Genomic DNA, 18,384 nt, shown 5'->3' on the forward strand with positions numbered 1-18,384 from the left:
TACTATATACAGGAGAGATGACAGGTACATACTATATACAGGAGGAGATGACAGGTACATACTATATACAGGGGAGATGACATATACTATATATAGGAGAAGATGACAGGTATATACTATATACAGGAGATGACACGTATATACTATATACAGGAGGAGATGACATACAGGTACATACTATACAGCGGGGAGATGACAGATATATACTATATACAGGAGCAGATGACATACAGGTATATACTATATACAGGAGATGACCGGTATATACTATATATATAGGAGATGACATACAGGTATATAGTATATACAGAAGAGATGACATACACGTATATACTATATACAGGAGATGACACGTATATACTATATACAGGAGGAGATGACATACAGGTATATACTATATACAGGAGATGACACGTATATACTATATACAGGAGGAGATGACATACAGGTACATACTATACAGAGGGGAGATGACAGATATATACTATATACAGGAGCAGATGACATACAGGTATATACTATATACAGGAGATGACCGGTATATACTATATATAGGAGATGACATACAGGTATATAGTATATACAGAAGAGATGACATACAGGTATATACTATATACAGGAGGAGATGACATACAGCAGGTATATACTATTTACAGGGGAGATGACATACAGGTATATATTATATACAGGAGATGACATACAGGTGTATACTATATATAAGGGAGATGACAAATATTTATATACTGAGGGGAAAATGAGGGGTGTGAGGTGAAAATGAAAAGGTGTGAGTGCAAAATGAGAGGAGTGAGGGAAAATAGTGGAGTGATCGGAAAATGTCAGATGTGAGGTCAAAATGACAAGTGTTAGGGGGGAATGAGAGGAGTGAAGGGGAAAATGAGAGGTGTAAGGGAGAAAATGAGAGGCGTGATGGGAAAATAAGAGAAGTGAGGCGCTATAACTAACCACAGATATTTACTATGTCCAGGCAAGGCCGGGCTCTTCAGCTAGTATGTATATATAATAGATAGATCTCACTTCACCTTTCTGACGACAGCGCCGTGGGAAAAATTAATCACATAGGTGAAGTGAGTTAATTGGCTGTGAACTCACAGGACCTGTCTGACGGCACAGGGAGCAGGAGAACTTTCTCACGCTCGTGGTGCTCTCAGACAGGGAGTAGGAGTTCACAGGGAGACACTGAGCACACGCTGCTCAGTGTCTCTGCTGGATGACAGGCTGTATGGTCGCATCATGCATCCAGCCTGCCATCTAGATGTAGCAGACCTAGACCCGTCGTGGGATAAAAGGATTGAAAGCATCTCTGCGGAAAGGTGAGGAATACTGTTTGGTTTTTTTAACTTTTGCAGATGACAATGGCGTCAGTGCAATGGGTGAGGTCGTAAGTATGGTTTAATTAAGATTTATTAAAGGAGTCCGTCATTCAATTAAAGGACTTTATTCTGCGTGTGTTTTTATACAATACTAGATGGTGGCCAGATTCTAACGCATCGGGTATTCTAGAATATGCATGTCCACGTAGTATATTGCACAGCCCACGTAGTATATTGCCCAGCGACGTAGTATATAGCCCAGCGACGTAGTATACAGCACAGAGCCACGTAGTATATTGCCCAGCGACGTAGTATATTGCCCAGCGATGTAGTATATTGCCCAGCCACGTAGTATATTGCCCAGCCACGTAGTATATAGCCCAGCCACGTAGTATATAGCCCAGCCACGTAGTATATAGCCCAGCCACGTAGTATATAGCCCAGCCACGTAGTATATAGCCCAGCCACGTAGTATATAGCCCAGCCACGTAGTATATAGCCCAGCCACGTAGTATATTGCCCAGTGACGTAGTATATGACTAGTAGATGACTATGGGGTTAGTAATAGGGGGCGTCTTATTGACGCCTCTCCATTACTAACCTCGGGGCTTGATGTCACCTGACAATACAATGGTGACAACACCCACCCCCCAACTATCACCCCACTTGCCACTGCTACAGGTCAAGTGGGAAGAGCAAGGTTAAGTGCCAGAATTGGCGCATCTTATTGATGCGCCTTTTCTGGGGTTGCTGAGAGCTGATGTTTTTATCCTGGTGGTGGTGGTGGTGGGGGGGGGGGGGGGGGGGGGAGAGATGAGCCAGTGTCCATGACCCCATCCTAGGCTATTAATATCATCCTGCAGTTGTCTGCATAGCCTTTGCTAGTTATTAATTATAGGGGGACCCTACATTATTTTTTTTTTTTATATAAGTATAAAGTTGTGAGCTTTACACGTGAGCCCATGCCATTTTTTTTTTTTTTTTTTTCCAGACAATCTTTTATTAAATACCGTATATACTCGAGTATAAGCCGAGATTTTCAGCCCATTTTTTTGGGCTGAAAATCCCGCTCTCGGCTTATACTCGAGTCATACCCGGGGGTCGACAGGGGAGGGGGAGCGGGGGCTGTCTAGTTATACTCACCTACTCCCGGCGCGGTCCCTGCTTCTTCCAGCGCTGCATCTTCTTCCTGTACTGAGCGGTCACATGGTCCCGCTCATTAGTCATTAATATGCGGCTCCACATCCCATAGAGGTGGAGCCGCATATTTATGACTGCAATGAGCGGTAACGTGACCGCTCAATACAGGAAGAAGATGCAGCGGTGGAAGAAGCAGGGACGCGCAGGGACCGCACCAGCAGGTGAGTATACGGGGAGGGGAGCGCTGCGCGATATTTACCGCTCCTCATTCCGGTGCGGCTCAGTAATCAGCATCCTCTGGCTGTGACGCTCAGGTCAGAGGGCGCGGTGACGTAGTCAGTGCGCGCCCTCTGCTGAGCGTCAGTGCTGGAGACGGAGCCGCACGAGGAGCAGGTAAAAATTGAAAGCGCTGGCGTCCTGAACGAAGAGAGGCGAGTATGTGATATTTTTTTTTATTGCAGCAGCATTATATATTGCACAGCTTGACATGGAGTATCTATGGGGCAATAATCAACGGTGCAGAGCATTATATATGGCACAGCTTTCTATGGAGCATCTATGGGGCCATAATGAACGGTGCAGAGCATTATATATGGCACAGCTTTCTATGGAGCATCTATGGGGCAATAATGAACGGTGCAGAGCATTATATATGGCACAGCTTTATATGGAGCATCTATGGGGCCATAATGAACGGTGCAGAGCATTATATATGGCACAGCTTTATATGGAGCATCTATGGGGCAATAATGAACGGTGCAGAGCATTATATATGGCACAGCTTTCTATGGAGCATCTATGGGGCCATAATGAACGGTGCAGAGCATTATATATGGCACAGCTTTATACGGAGCATCTATGGGGCAATAATCAACGGTATGGAGCATTATATGTGGCACAGCTTTATATGGAGCATGTATGGGGCAATAATGAACAGTATGGAGCATCTATTTTTATTTTTGAAATTCACCGGTAGCTGCTGCATTTCCTACCCTAGGCTTATACTCGAGTCAATAAGTTTTCCCAGGTTTTTTGTGGCAAAATTAGGGGGGTCGGCTTATACTCGAGTATATACGGTACATGTACAGTAAACTGCACACACACTGTACTAATTTTGTCACAGAGATCTGTATATCTATGTATTTATATGTATTTACTGTATGTAATTCATCTCTTCTATCCTGTCGGCTCCTGCTGTGATTTTACACTACGCAGCTGCTGAATTGTGTGTCACTGACATCTATATATCTATGTATATATATATCTTTTCTATTATAACCTGTCACTGTGATTTTACTGTATGCGGCAGAGGAATTACCGGCTTTTCAAAGGACATCGGTGAGTAAAAATCTGACAGCGCTCGCATGGTCCGAGTGCTGTGCAATTTTTTTCTCGCACCCATAGGCTTGCATTGGCGAGTCTTGGCGACAATCGCAGCATGCTGCCATTTTACACCACGCCAAATACAGCTGAGAAAATAAACGCTGATGTGAACTGCCCTATAATTTAACACTGGGCCGAGTGCTATGCGAGGTTTTCTCACATAGCACTCGGACGTATTCTATGGTAGTTTGACTGGCCTTAGGCCGGGTTCACATTGCGTTAAACATCAGCCCGTTCAACACATTCGTTAACGGGCTGCTGTTAACGCAAGTGCCGATATGTCAGCGCGCTACCGCAGATAGAGCATCTGCAAGCTCTATCTGCGCTAGCAGTGACGGACCCGTCACTCAATGACGGCACATAGCTAGCGCACGCCCATTGTGGGCGTACGCTAGCGATGCGTCCGCCATAGGACTTAATGGCGGCGTTAACGGACTGCATTAGACCGCGTTATGCCGCGGTGTAACGTAGTCCGTCTAACGGACGCCAAAGACGCAATGTGAACCCAGCCTTACTCTGGAACTCTCTACCCCCAACATAAGACTCTCGCCTACCATGGAAACCTTCAAAAAGAATCGGTAGACCTACCTCTACCGACAAGCCTACAACCCTCAATAACTACCGATCCACCAAACTGCAGCACGACCAGCTCTACCCTCACCTACTGTATCCTCACCCATCCCTTGCAGATTGTGAGCCCTCGCGGGCACGGTCCTCTCTCCTCCTGTACCAGTTGTGACCTGCATTGTTTAAGATGACTGTACTCCTTTATATTATGTATACCACTTTTCGCATGTAAAGTGCCCTGGAATAAATGGCGCTATAACAAATAATGTATACAGGATGTGCTGTCAATCACCGTGAGAGTGGGGAGGAGGACTTCAGTCGTCCATAACCCCTGGTAGCATAAAAAAAAAAAAAAAAATGTTAATTCGATTTTCATGAAACACATGACAGCGCCTGAAAGATGGATTTCCCCCATCTCGGGACAGGAAGCCAAGAGCACAAAATAAAAGGGCAACTCACACTTCCTCCTTCAATGTGGTTTAAGAGTCACCCATTTATAATCATTATTCTTATCTACTATATAATTGTCTAAGGGTCACTTCAGTCTGTCTGTCTGTCTGTAACGGTTATTCGTTCGCTGATTGGTCTCGGCAGCTGCCTGTCATGGCTGCCGCGACCAATCAGCAACGCGCACAGTCCGGAAGAAAATGGCCGCTCCTTACTCCCCGCACTCACTGCCCGGCGCCCGCATACACCCCTCCAGTCTGCCCTCACACAGGGTTAATGGCAGCGGTAACAGACCGCGTTATGCCGCGGTGTAATGCACTCCGTTGCCGCTGCTATTAACCCTGTGTGACCAACTTTTTACTATTCATGCTGCCTATGCGGCATGAATAGTAAAACGATCTAATGTTAAAAATTAAAAAAAATTAAAAATCGTTAGATACTCTCAGTCAGTCAGCCCCCTGAACGACAACAGTGCGCAATGTTCTGCGCGGGCTGCGCAATGTTCTGCGCGGGCTGCGCAATGTACTGCGCGGGCTGCGCAATGTACTGCGCATACATATTCTAGAATACCCGATACGTTAGAATCGGGCCACCATCTAGTTATTTATACATTCACTCAAGCCCATTCTTCACTGTGAGAAGAGAAGATGCACAACCACCATCCACCATAAGCCAAAGGGAGGGAATAAATTGGGGTACTGTCATGGTTTCAGGAAAATCAAATTATCAGTAAGTAATCATCATTGTTCCACCTCACCCTTGACAGCACCTGAGGGATGATGACCAAGGAACTCTCAGGGAGTAAGCACCCCCTACTCTTTTTTCCCCAAAGAGTCTATATTGATTGACTTCACTTATGTATATGGTACTTCATCAGATTTACGGTAATTAGATATTCTGCACTTGCTAAATCACGTAACCAACAACTGAAGAATACAGGAACTGGTACTAACACTTAGGTCATGTTCACGTGTTCAGGTTTTGGACAGTATTTTTCATCAGCATTTGTAAGCCAAAACCAGGAGGGGGGGGGGGGGGAATGCAGAAGTGGTAACATGTTTCTATTATACTTTTTTTTTTTTTTTTTATTATTATTCCACTCCTGATTTTGGCTTAAAAGTATGTATATAAAATACTGACCAAATACTGAACGTGTGCACGTAGCATCATTTTTTTTATTTTTTTCGGTGTGTCCCTTAGGATATAACCTTAAGTACTCTTAAGAAATTTATTTCAGCCGAAACAGACAACTGTAGTTGGAGATATTTCCATCTTAGAGAATTTCTGGTTACCGCATCCTTGCCAAGTACTAAGAGCTGATACAACTAGAACAAGCAAATAAAGGGTCTAAGCAACTCTAGAGAGCCACGATCAAACATTTGCTTAGGAACGAAAATTTATCCCATTCTCTATAATGGCATCAATTCTGCAAGTTGAATAGATTGCTAGTATGGTAATGCAATCCAACCATGAAGATTGTGAACTGAAAACAGTTAAATGCAAAACAGATTAGTTTTCGAGCAAAGACTAAAGGTACCTTCACACTCAGCAACTTTACAACGAGAACGACAACGATCCGTGACGTTGCAGAGTCCTGGATAGCAATCTCGTTGTGTTTGACACGCAGCAGCGATCTGGATCCCGCTGTGATATCGCTGGTCGGAGCTAGAAGTCCAGAACTTTATTTGGTCGTCAGATCGGCGTGTATCGTCGTGTTTGACAGCAAAAGCAACGATGTCAGCAATGTTAAACATGGAGCTAACGACCTGTGAGAACGATAAGTGAGTCACCGCTACGTCACAGGATCACTCCTGCATTGTTGTGGAGCTGCTGTGTTTGACATCTCTACAGCGACCTAAACAGCGACGCTGCAGCGATCGGCTCGTTGTCTATATCGCTGCAGCGTCGCTGAGTGTGACGGTACTATAAGAAAAGCAAGTGATAACAATCACATCCCCCCCATGAGGAAGCGACAGTCAGAAAGAGATATAGACCTCTCATATGGTATTGGTCTAAGCTCAGATGGTCTTAAACCAAGGTGATTAGCACCTCGTCCCCTGAACCTTATAGTCACGCCATCCTATTCTTGAGTAATAATCAGAATGGTCATACTTCAGTGTGAAGGCATTTGTCTTGAAGGGGAGGCAAATGTAAAGAAGTGGTCCAGGCACTCACGGTCCCAATTATGTCCTTTATTTGGAAAGCTCATAAAACAGCAGGGAAGTGTGAAGAGGAGACGCAATAGACAGCCCTTTTGCGCTGGTATGCCCTAGACCCGTAGAAGCACATACGGCGCGAAACGGCCGTCGTCCGTTGCGTCTCCTCTTCACACTTCCTTGCTGTTTTTATGTGATTTCCAAATAAAGGGCATAAATGGGACGGTGAGTGCCTGGACCATTTCTTTACATTTGCATTTGGATTTTCAACTGTTGGACTTTATGTGGAGTGGCACCCGAGGTCCCGAAGCCAGCATCTATTTGCAGTCTGCAAATATTCTGCAGTAGTGCAGGTGTGCCTGGCTGTTCTGATCACGCCTACTGTTGATGTCTTGAAGGGGACGTCCATTACTTCTCAATACTGTACCAACACCATACTCACCTCCAGTGTTGACACCATACCAGCGGGGTCAGCACTTGCTCTTCCACGGATCTCATGACATTGTTATGCCACATAATCCCTGCGGCCAATCAGTGCTAGCTTCCCTCCTCTGGACAAACAAGTTATCAAGAAAAAGCAAGCGCTGCAGCTGCTCTCACTAAGGGGGAAACATAGGTATTGAGAAGGGGTCGTCCAAGTAGTGGACAAAACTAGTGAAGATGTTTCTCCTTCACCGTAGGGGTCTGACAGGTAAGGCCCCTTTCACACATCAGTTTTTTGCAGTCAAAATCCGTTGCAGTTTGTGAAAATCTGATGCGATGGATTCCTTTTTTCGACGGATCCGACTAGCAGATCTGGCTAATTGGATTCTAAATAAATCGGAGAATGCTCAGTTAAAAAAAATGGAATCCGTCGCCGGATTCAATCATTTGACGGAACCCATAGGCTTCCATTCTAGCAAACGACGGACGTCGACGGATACGTCGCTGTCCTATTTTTCGACATACACAAAAAATGTTACTTTGTCCGTTGTCTTCGGCCGCTGGACAAACAATTTTCGACAGATCCGGTGAGCGACGGATGAAATGTGAGGCCATCCGTCGCTAATACAAGTCTATGAGGAAAAGACGGCTCCGGCAGCATAAGTCGCCGGATTCGTTTTTCAAAATTCGACGGATTGCGACTGATAGCAAAAAACTGATGTGTGAAAGGGGCCTAAAGGGACATTTTACCTCATCCATCAATTCCTCCATTTATACGATTATTGCAGAGTTGCCATGTTATCACTCCAAATGCACAATGACTTGATATTTAACCAACTCGCCACATCGTTCAATTTACCAGTTTTATTGCTTCAATCCCTAAATACTTATTGGGTATAATGGCTCCAGACAAATAGCTGCAGCTTACAATAACCAAGCCGTTGCACAACTCTTGGGGTAAATGGATATCAGCTAGAAGAGTATATCCCAAAGTATTAAAACATAACCTTTACTAATAATATTAAAATGAACAAACAATACACAACCAAATGATAAAGTGCTCACGCCGAAAACCGTGCTCGAATAAAAAACTGGTTTGATCTCACCAATTGTGGACGAGGGATACCCACGTAAATACTTAGCGTGGTCCCAGGGAGGGTCCAGTAGTTGCAGGGTGATGAAAGGGGACGGGGACCTATTTCTAATCCCCTGTCGTGCCCCAGCAAAAAAACTCCCGTCCTTACAAGGACAGGCCCGAATGTGCCCTACTATGGACACCCCCCACCATGTATGATGTAGTTAACGCCTCCCTACGCGTTTCTTCACCGATAGCGGAGATTCATCAGGGGAGTTTTCAATGGCCAGAGGGCCTGGACGTAGATTCAAAAGTCCACTTAAATGTCCAAACACAGAAGGTATACGCAGTGGCTGTATACCATACTAGAGATAGGTAGTCCCATGTGGCACTCCGCCACAATAAATGAGTCAGCCCGTAGTGGCATCCGCTGTCTCCTTATAAGTGTAATGAGTATAAGGCCCCTCCCCGCCGTGGGGATCTAAAATAATTAGTAGCTGCCCCTATCCGGCTACTGTACTGGTGCTTACCTGATCATTTTGCGCTCCAACGCTGGAACGCACGCCGTCTCCCCCCTGTGCTCCATGGCTGCCGGCCACTTCAGCAAAGCGTATCGCAAAACCGGAAGTGCCGACGCCATGTTGGATACCTCACTTCCGGTACGCCGTTGTTGTTATGCGCTCCAAGCGTGGAACGCAAGCGGCTGTAGGTACCCAGGCGCATGGTTATGACGTGAATTACATGCGGTCCAATAGCGATCAGATGCGCTTTATTACATGTGTGTTTGTGCCACCTATCCATGGGGCACTATGTAGCATCAGATGTGTGTATAAATATAGTTAGAAAAATATTTAGAATTGAGTCCTCAGTGGTTGATACCTTTTAATGGCTAACTGAAAAGATGGTAAATTGCAAGCTTTCGAGACTACATACGTCTCTTCATCAGGCAAAGACTAAAACAAATTCTGAAGAATCACATATTTATGCACAACATAGTATAGGAAAAAAAAAGGGAGAGGGGGAAAAAAGCCATGGATAAGCCAGGTGACATGAAGCAGAATTACCATGGGTGATAAACAGTTACATCCATAAATATTGGGCCAATTCTTAGATAAGGATTGTTTTATTGTCATGTGATTAGGGTCTGGTTCTGTTGTGATGACCCCACATGGTCTGATGGGCAAGTTCATTAGTTGATGTAAAAAGACACAAATCCGTGTGACACATTCATTCCTGCATTTAGAGTGTCAAAGGTCGTCATCAGTTTATATTCCCAGACTCTTCTGTCTTTCTGCGATTTGAAGTTACCCTTTAATACAAGTAATTTCATGTCCATAATGTTATGATTTGGGAGACAGAAATGTATTGCCACAGGTAGATCCATTCTTTTTTCTCTTATTGTATGGCGATGAGAGTTCATCCTTGTTCTCAGTTTCTGCCCTGTCTCCCCTACATACAGACCCCCAGTTGGACATTTAGCGCCTCCAGATTTGGATACCTCTAGTAGTTACCTACAATCCAAATCTGGAGGCGATAAGGGGAGCTGCACGGAAATTACAGCCTTTACTGCAAAAAGATGCCCGACTACAAGCAATTTTTCCAGACCCCCCACTACTGTGTTTAGGCAGCCCCCAAATCTAAGAAGCATCATTGTCAAGAGCTCCCTGTCCTCTCCAACAGCTGCAGGTACCTTTCCTTGCAACCAGAAAAAATGTAAAACCTGTCCATTTATAATGACCACGGACAAGATAAAGATCCCCAATTCACATCAGGACTACAAGATACCAGGTACATTCAGCTGCGTCACTTCTAATGTGGTGTACCTAATCATTTGTACTAAATGTCCAACTGGGGGTCTGTATGTAGGGGAGACAGGGCAGAAACTGAGAACAAGGATGAACTCTCATCGCCATACAATAAGAGAAAAAAGAATGGATCTACCTGTGGCAATACATTTCTGTCTCCCAAATCATAACATTATGGACATGAAATTACTTGTATTAAAGGGTAACTTCAAATCGCAGAAAGACAGAAGAGTCTGGGAATATAAACTTATGACGACCTTTGACACTCTAAATGCAGGAATGAATGTGTCACACGGATTTATGTCTTTTTACATCAACTAATGAACTTGCCCATCAGACCATGTGGGGTCATCACAACAGAACCAGACCCTAATCACAGGACAATAAAACAATCCTTATCTAAGAATTGGCCCAATATTTATGGACGTAACTGTTTATCACCCATGGTAATTCTGCTTCATGTCACCTGGCTTATCCATGGCTTTTTTTCCCCTCTCCCTTTTTTTTTTTTTTTTCCCTATACGATGTTGTGCATAAATATGTGATTCTTCAGAATTTGTTTTAGTCTTTGCCTGATGAAGAGACGTATGTAGTCTCGAAAGCTTGCAATTTGTTACCATCTTTTCAGTTAGCCATTAAAAGGTATCAACCACTGAGGACTCTCAATTCTAAATATTTTTCTATCTACTGGCTAACACGGTACCAAGATATATTTCTTTCCTGTATAAATATAGTTAGGCGCAATACTACTTTGAGATGCTTTGAGATACTTTTTATTCCCTATCGAAGGTCCACAAAGGCATTGAACCTTTAAAGGGGAGACCTATAGTCTCAGGGATAGGGAGTTTCTGTCAGAATGCAGGAACCTATATAGACCAAATCCTAAGACCTTTTGTGGTCTCGCTCCCCTCCTACATCAGGGATACCATGGACCTTCTACGTAGGCTTGAGGGGATCTCTCTTGAACCAGGATCATTCCTGGTAAGCATCGATGTGGAATCATTGTATTCCTCTATACCACATGTGTGTGGGATACAGGGGGTGCAACATTTCTTGGGGATGAGGGATCAACAATTTGTCCATCACAATCAATTTCTAGTGACCCTCTTGGACTTTGTCCTCAATAACAACTATTTTTGCTTTGACGGTAGAGTCCTCCACCAGCTCAGGGGCACCGCAATGGGCAGCCCTTGTGCGCCAAGCTACACCAACTTGTTCCTGGGCTGGTGGGAGGACAACATCGTCTTCTCAGAAGCTAATGAGGATTTTACGGTCTATGTTGACCTTTGGGTTCGTTATATAGACAACGTTTTTGTCCTGTGGAAGGGCACTAGAGAGGTCTTCCAGAGATTTATGACATCACCGAACCAAAACAACATAGATCTTAGGTTTACCTTCGAAATGGAGGAGAAAAGCCTACCGTTTTTGGATATTGCAATCTCAAAAAACAGCAGTGATGATGGTCTTGAGACCACAATTTTCAGAAAACCCACCTCCACTAACTCCGTGTTGAGGTGGGACAGTCACCACCCGTATTCCCTGAAGAGGGGTATCCCTAAGGGCCAATATCTCCCTCTGAGAAGGAATTGCTCTAATGATACAGACTTCAAAATCAAAGCAAGAGACCTAAGATCTAGGTTTCTGGATAGGGGGTACCCTGACCGGGTGCTGAGGGAGGCATATCATCATGCTAGGGCCCAGGTCAGAAATAACCTATTGATACCACGAAAGAAGGAGAGGGGTGATCACAACACTATCAGGATGATCTGTGCATTTGACAATGGGGCCCCTTCGGTTAGGACCATTCTAAAGAAACACTGGGGTATCCTGGGTATGGATGATGATCTTAGGGAGGTTGTTGGCACACAGAAAATGTAAAACACTGGGAGACCGACTAGTACATAGTCACCTAACCGTACCCACTAAAACGACGTGGCTACCAAACAGGCCCAGGGGGTGTTTCAGATGTGGTGCATGTGAATCAATACAGGTTGGTAAGGAGTTCCACAACATCCACACGCAAAAAACTTACACCATTAAAGAATTCATCAACTGTAAATCAAAAGGGGTGGTGTATAGAGCGGTCTGTACCTGTGGCGTCACGTATATTGGCAAAACCGTCAAGGAACTCAGAAGACGGGTGGGAGAGCACTTGGGGGACATCCGTAATCGGAGAGACACCCCCATCGCTAGACATGTGAACATAAGTCATGGTGGAGATGTTAAGGTTATGAGTTTCATGGGGATTGACAAGGTTCCTCCACCACCTAGAGGAGGCGACTTTGATAAAATCTTGTTGCAAGAGAAACTAGGTGGATATTTTTGTTGGATACCTGTCACCCCCATGGACTCAATGAACAGCTCAACTTCAGCTGTTTCCTCTAGGCCTATGTGGACACCTGGGATATGCTCTCCAGATTTTCCATCCGGTCTCATTCTCTGTAACTGTTGGGTTCCCCCCCTTTTTTTTCCCCCTATTCTCCTCTCCTTCCCTCCCATCTGTTTCCAAATTCTAGTAGTAGTACTAATTTACTGTCTTGTATTGAGAAAACCCACATTGTATCCGCGAATTGGTGTCTGGACTTCCAGTCCATGGAAGCAGTTATAATAAACAAAACATTTGCAATTCTCTGGTGCAGGGTCATTACTCTGCCCCATTGTTCCCCTCTTTACATTATTCCTGGTTTCGGTGGGTTGGGAGTCTTCTTGTTACACCGAAGTACTTTCCAGGAATGAGGGGCACTAGTGCTATTTTGGACAAACTTTATAATCCGAGATATATGTGGCATCATTGCTGGTATGGAGTGTAGCATTCTTCTGTACACACATGGTCTTCTCTCCATTTGACCCTTTACCTCCGTGGACTATTTGCCCCGTCTATCTTTTCCCCTCCTATACTATGTACTACCTGAGATGTGCTGTTTATTTTCATGTCTGGATACTTCCTGGAACATAACATAGGATATCTACAGCATCCTCCCCTCCTATATGTCGGACAGTCTGAGATGTGTTTTCTATTTCTATTTTATGTATAGATACTTCCTGGCACATAGAAGTATATATTTATAGCATATCAGTTGGCATGGACACTTCCAGCCACGCATCTGTAGCATTTGTAAACTTCTATAAGATGTTTTGCTTTATTAGCGTATATTTTATCTGACCAATGGGTGTATGGGGCGAGATAGCCTTAATGGCATCTCAAAGTAGTAGTGCGCCTAACTATATTTATACACACATCTCATGCTACATAGTGCCCCATGGATAGGTGGCACAAACACACATGTAATAAAGCGCATCTGCTCGCTTTTGGACTGCATATAATTCACGTCATAACCATGTGCCTCGGTACCTACAGCCGCTTGCGTTCCACGCTTGGAGCGCATAACAACGGCGTACCGGAAGTGAGGTATCCAATATGGCGTCGGCACTTCCGGTTTTGCGATACGCTTTGCTGAAGTGGCCGGCAGCCATGGAGCACAGGGCGGAGACGGCGTGCGTTCCAGCGTTGGAGCGCAAAATGATCAGGGAAGCACCAGTACAGTAGCCGGATAGGGGCAGCTACTAATTATTTTAGATCCCCACGGCGGGGAGGGGCCTTATACTCATTACACTTATAAGGAGACAGCGGATGCCACTACGGGCTGACTCATTTATTGTGGCGGAGTGCCACATGGGACTACCTATCTCTAGTATGGTATACAGCCACTGCGTATACCTTCTGTGTTTGGACATTTAAGTGGACTTTTGAATCTACGTCCAGGCCCTCTGGCCATTGAAAACTCCCCTGATGAATCTCCGCTATCGGTGAAGAAACGCGTAGGGAGGCGTTAACTACATCATACATGGTGGGGGGTGTCCATAGTAGGGCACATTCGGGCCTGTCCTTGTAAGGACGGGAGTTTTTTTGCTGGGGCACGACAGGGGATTAGAAATAGGTCCCCGTCCCCTTTCATCACCCTGCAACTACTGGACCCTCCCTCGGACCACCCTAAGTATCTACGTGGGTATCCCTCGTCCACAATTGGTGAGATCAAACCAGTTTTTTATTCGAGCACGGTTTTCGGCGTGAGCACTTTATCATTTGGTTGTTTATTGTTTGTTCATTTTAATATTATTAGTAAAGGTTATGTTTTAATACTTTGGGATATACTCTTCTAGCTGATATCCGTATAATGGCTCCACCAACCAAACAGGACATGAAGCAACCAGCCCAACACACTACAGAGAATCAAACAAGAGCTACGGGTTGACAAAACAGGCGCTTTAATGGATGTATCCAGGACTTTATAGAACACAAAAATACTACGTAAGACCTAACAGGCAGGTAATTGCAACTTACCTACCTGTTGTGTCTGGCACCGTTCTTTCCCGGCACAGATTGGTCACAGACTCTCCTGCCGGGGATTCAGAAGCCTCTGCTGACGTCACATTATCTGCTCCGTCGACAGGGCGGGACTTCATTCTGATTGACAGCTGGATTCCTACTGCCTAACTGGAGGAGCCGGTTGTCAATCGGAATGACGTCAGAAGTCACACCCAGTAGAGGCTTCTGAATCACCAGAAGGTGCGGTCTACGAACGCTCTGTGCCAGGAAAGAGTGGTGCTGTGCACAACAGGCAGGTAAGTTGGGCGATAGGGACCCACTATGAGGTTTGCCATGAAGTGGCAGTGGGCTTCATACAGTATGATCGGAACGTTAAACCAAGAACTATATATATATTTTTTTTGGGGGGCCTAGCGGCATTAGATCAATGAATGATTTTTGGAGGTGCTGTTCTCTTGTTCAGCAAATAATATAATATATTTACACTGATGGGAGTAGCTGAATACTCAGGGTGTAACAGATATACACCGGCCTTTCACAAATGCTAAATTTAAAGAGGGTCATATTCATGACAACCCTTTTAACCGGGCTGTAATGGATCAAATTTCATAACGTTAAAGGGGTTCTCCACTGCTTGAACTGTGGCCGCTGATCGGTCACACTGCTCATGTGACAAAAAGTGATGAGATCGCCAGGAAAACAGCCATCAAAGCGGAGAACCAGAGTTTATTCTGGGAGGTATGTGGTTTGTTTTTTTTATTAAATTCAGCATATTGGGGGCATTCAAAAAGGGTTGGCCCGTATGGTATAGATCAGCGTTTCCCAAACTCCAGTCCTCACAGCCAACAACACATCATGTTTTCCTCCGAATTGCACAAGCGAGAGCTTGTGGAAACTTCCGGTGCCTTGATAATATTTCTATCACCTGGGCAATACTAAGGAAATCCTGAAAACATAACCCTGTTGAGGGGCCGTGAGGACCGCAATTGGGAAACACTGGTATAATCGGAGCTTTCTACTGAATATTTTACTCTACTTTGAGCTGTGCACTTATCGGCGGTCTGTTCGAACAGTGAGGCCATGTTCACACTTTGCGGTGTGCTCTGCAGGTTTATCCCGCAGCAGAATTGATAAATCTGCAGGGCAAAACCGCTGCGGTTATCCCTGCAGATTTATTGCGGTTTGTTCCGCGGTTTCCGCTGCGGGATTACTCCTGTACTACTGATGCTGCATATGCTGCAATATGCAGCATCAATAGTAATGATAAAAATAATAAAAATTGGTTATACTCACCCTCGGATGTCCGGATCTCCTGGGCGCTGCACCCGGCGGTCCGGTTCCAAAGATGCTGTGCCGAGAAGGACCTTCGTGACGTCACGGTCATGTGACCGAGGCGTCATCACGGTCATGTGACCACGACGTCACCACAGGTCCTGCTCGCACAGCAAACTGAAGACCGGACGGCCGCGGGCAGCGCTGAGAGGTGAGTATAACATCATTTTTTTATTTTAATTCTTTTTTTTTTTTTTACACTATTTATGGTTCCCAGGGCCTGGAGGAGAGTCTCCTCTCCTCCACCCCGGGTACCACCCGCACATTAACCGCTTACTTCCCGCAACGTGGGCACAGCCCCATGCGGGAAGTAAGCGGTTCAATGCATTTCTATGGGTGCAGAATCGCAGCGATTCTGCACAAAGAAGTGACATGCTGCGGGTTTCAAACCGCTGCGTTTCTGCGCGGTTTTTCCCGCAGCATGTGCACAGCGGTTTGCGGTTTCCATAGGGTTTACATGTTAATGTAAACGCTATGGAAACTGCTGCGGACCCGCAGCATCAAAACCGCCGCGGATCCGCGGTAAAAACCGCAAAGTGTGAACATGGCCTTAGGGTCTCAGAAGCCAGACCCTCGCTGATCAGAAAGGATTAACAGACAAAAAAAAAAAAGTGTACCGGTATTTACTTTTTTGCAAAAGTTAAATTACTCTTTAAACCCTCATTATTGCACGGGCTGGTTACATTGCATCCACTAGGCCGTGCCATGACCAAACTTGTGCTGTAGGGCGAGATCTTATAGGATGGGGATTTCGCACGGATGTATTCAGTCGCTGTATGCCGCGTGAAATCTGCCTGGTGTACGGGCTAGATATTAGTTATATGTTGTGTTTAGGCCCTAGGAAATCTATTTTAAGTGATAAAAAAGGAGTTCTCCCTTTTAGAAAACTTTTCCTGGTGGTTGTAAGAAAAAAAGAAAGAAGAAAAAAAAAAACTTTACTTACCCTCCTGGGAAACATCGTGGTGTCTCAGCACTGATGTCACGTCGAGAACGCTGTGGCCGATCACTGAGCCCAGCTGCTCTGTCAATGTAACCGGAGCAACTCCAAGCCGCTGAAGTCAGTGATTGGCTGCAGCCATATCACCACTGCAGCAACGGAGACACCACGATGGACCCCGGAAGGGTAAGTAGGTTTTTTTTCTTACAACTGCACTTTACTTACCCTATGGGGGGGGTCCAGTGTTTCAGTCGTTGCAGCCAATCACAGAGCTCCGCAGACAGGGCAGCTGGGCTCATGTGACGTCAGAGCTGCAGCCAAACAACGGCCACTGAGGGAGCGGTGGAGACCCTAAGTTTCTCGAAAGGGGACGACCCCCTTATAAGAGTGTTTCCGTGATAAACTTGGTCCGGATGACCCAGTTATGAAGTAGTTATCCCCTATACCACGGGCTGGCGGTCACTACCACTGAATAGTGGGGGTCCAGCCACAGAGACCCACACAAATCCCAGGAGGGGGTCTGCCATTTCCATGGGGCAGCGGCTTCAGTGTACAGTGTGGTCTCTCCGCCATCTCCCCCACTCTTCCTCTAGCTTGTGGCTGGGTGGTCACCTCTCACCACAATCCCCCCATTACCTAACTTTTAGCCCTATGGCCGCCATGAGGCCTGCCCTGCAGCGCCCCCTGTGGCCGCACTGCTCGCCCCAGAAACTTCTGTTAGCTCCATTCACTGACAGCAACAATGGAGCTGACACCTAGTCACCCGCGGGCTGAGCTCCCGCCGCAGCGCAGGCCACAGCTCCGCCATGCTCTGTACAGAGGGGAGAAAACATGACAGGAAACGAGCGAGGGCCACACCGGGAGACCACCGGGACCAGGGGTCTCCACCCCCGGAGAGGCGGACGCCTACACACCGGGACACTTCCCCGCTTACCCCTCACGAGGTTCTGCTCGGCCAGGTCCCGACGAGCGCGCAGCTCCCGCCACCGCCCTCCTCCTCAGCGAGAGGCGTCTCCAGCAGGCTCCGCCCCGCCCGAGGGATGCCGGGACTTGTAGTCTCTGACGGGATTCCGCTGCCCGCTCACTATGGCAGCCAGTCAGTCGGTGAAAACACCAACATCTGACAGAATTTATTTCACCTACATTGATCTCTTATCAAAAAAATGTAATAATCATCTTTTTCTCCATTATATCAGACAAATTGTTTCAATTTTGAGACACTTGATAAAAAAATAAAAAATACACCCTCTTCCCTTCCTGCTGCAGCCATTTTCTCTTTTTTCCCCCATTTTTTTATTTAATTTTTCTCCATGAGGTGTTTTTTTTTTAATGATGTCATTGAGGGGAAAAAAAAATACAACGTGGGGGAGAAATGGTTAAAAAAAATACACCTTCCCCCCCGCAATTTTGGCATTGGTTTTTTGGGGGTTAATTTTTACCGCGTTCATTATGAGGTCAAAA

General features: G+C 45.6%; 1 protein-coding gene across 2 annotated transcripts in view; it reads right to left on the reverse strand.

The window, feature by feature from the left end:
* The window catches only part of NUTF2 (nuclear transport factor 2), a 48,323-nt gene extending 30,311 nt beyond the window's left edge, over window positions 1-18,012 (reverse strand). The window contains exons 1-2 of one of the 2 annotated variants that reach the window (XM_077288263.1): window positions 17,858-18,001; window positions 6,406-6,634 (exon numbers count right to left, since the gene is read on the reverse strand). The gene's annotated coding sequence lies outside the window, so the exon portion shown is untranslated. Of the gene's footprint in view, window positions 1-6,405; window positions 6,635-17,857 lie in introns of both variants that reach the window. The other variant, XM_077288264.1, reaches the window with a different exon arrangement.
* Window positions 18,013-18,384: the final 372 nt, after the last annotated feature.

The sequence above is a fragment of the Ranitomeya variabilis genome, chromosome 2 (genome assembly GCF_051348905.1).
Source record: "Ranitomeya variabilis isolate aRanVar5 chromosome 2, aRanVar5.hap1, whole genome shotgun sequence".
Lineage (NCBI taxonomy): Eukaryota > Metazoa > Chordata > Amphibia > Anura > Dendrobatidae > Ranitomeya > Ranitomeya variabilis.